Below are 2,073 nucleotides of genomic sequence, written 5' to 3'. Positions count from 1 at the left end.
TCTCCTGACCTCGCCTGCCTCGACCTCCCAAAGTGCTGGGATTACAGGCATGAGCCACCATGCATCGCCTCTTCCCTCATTTTATCTCTTACCTGTCAAAGTTTATTATAAGGAGCAAGAAGAACCCAGCCTATACTTTCAACCCTTTGCTTGAAAATCTTAGCTAAATACCTAAGTTCATTGCTTACAAGTTCTATTTTCCTAAAACTTCAGGACACAATTCAGCTAAGGTTTCTGCTGCTGCATAACAAGGACCCTCTTCCTTCCAAATTCCAATAACATGTTCCTCATTTCCTTCTGAACCTTCACCAGCAGCACTTTAATGTTCACATGTTTACTAGCAGTCTGTTTATGACAATATAGATATTCTCTGAGGTGATACAAACTTTCTCTACTGTTTTTCTCACTTCCTCCTGGCCCTCACTGGCAGAATCTTTCAAATCAATATTTCCAAAAGCAGTCTGTTTAAAGCAATCTAGGCTTTTTCTATCGTGCTTCTCAAAATTCTTCCAGCCCTATTACCCTATTCCAAAACTATTTCCTTTTTTTTTTTTTTTTAAGAGATGGGGTCTTGCTATTCAGGCTGGACTCAAACTCCTGAGCTCAAGTGAGCCTCCCACCTCAGCCTCCCAAGTACTTGGGACTACAGGTACACTTTTTGAGGTATTTTTACAGCAGCACCCCACTTCCAGATGCCAAAACATATATTAGTTTCCTATGATTGCTGTAACAAATGTCCATAAACGGAGTGGCTCAAAATAATACACACATATTCCCTTACAGCTCTGGAGGTCAGAGGTCTGAAATCAGTTTCACTGGGCCAAACCAGGGCCGTGCTCATGTTGGAGGCTCTAGGGAAAAAAATCTACATCCTTGCCATTTCCATTTTCTAGAGGGGTTTCTTTCCTTTCTTTTATTTCCTTTTATTTCCTTTCTTTTCCTTCCTTTCTTCCCTCCTTCCCTCCTTCCTTCCCTTCTTTCCTTCCTTCCCTCCTTCCTTCCTTCTTTCCTTCCTTCTTTTCAAGATGGAGTTTTGCTCTTGTTGCCCAGGCTGGAGAGCAGTGGCGCGATCTCGGCTCACTGCAACCTCCGCCTCCCGGGTTCAGGCAATTCTCCTGCCTCAGCCTCCCTAGTAGCTGGGATTACAGGCATGTGCCACCACGCCCAGCTAATTTTTGCATTTTTAGTAGAGATAGGGTTTCACCATATTGGTCAGTCAGGTCTCGAACTCCTGATCTCAGGTGTTCCACCTTCTCCAACCTCCCAAAGTGCTGGGATTACAGGCATGAGCCACTATGCCTGGACTTTTTTTTTTTTTTTTTTTTTTTTTTTTAAAGATGGAGTCTCCCTCTGTCGTCCAGGCTGGAGTGCAATGGCACGATCTTGGCTCACTGCAACCTCCGCCTCCCAGGTTCAAGCGATTCTCCTGCCTCACCTCCCAAGCAGCCTGGACTACAGGTGCATACCACCACGCCTGGCTAATTTTTGTATTTTTAGGTTTCCATGTTGGCCAGGTTGGTGTTGCACTCCTGACCTCAGGTGATCTGCCCACCTCAGCATCCCAAAGTTCTGGGTTTACAGGAATAAACTTTAATCTTACAGAGTATGTTTTCTTATGACAACAATTGGTTCTTATTAAGTCAGTACTAGGATAACTAGAAAAGTCCCACATATTTGAAAATTAAACAGCATCCATGGAACAAGAAGGGAACCACAAGGGAAATGAGAAAATATTTCAAACTGGGTGAAAATCCAACATAGCAAATTTAAGGGCTGCAGCTAAAGCAGTGCTTAGAGTAAAATTTATAGCACTAAATGCTTACAGTGTTATAAAAGAAGAACATTTTCAAAATGATGATCCAAGTCTCACCTCAAGAACTAGAAAAGCAAATTAAATCCATAATAAGCAGCAGAAAGGAAATAATAAAGATAAGAACAGAAGTTAGCACAATACAAACAATGAATTAAATCCAGAAGTTAGTTCTCTAAAAAGATTAATAAAGTTGATAAACTCCAGTAAGACCAATTATGAAGAAAAAGAGAAAATATCAATTATCAATATCAGCATGAAAG

Source organism: Piliocolobus tephrosceles, chromosome 1 (assembly GCF_002776525.5).
Source record: "Piliocolobus tephrosceles isolate RC106 chromosome 1, ASM277652v3, whole genome shotgun sequence".
NCBI lineage: Eukaryota > Metazoa > Chordata > Mammalia > Primates > Cercopithecidae > Piliocolobus > Piliocolobus tephrosceles.
This window is presented reverse-complemented; position numbering follows the sequence as displayed.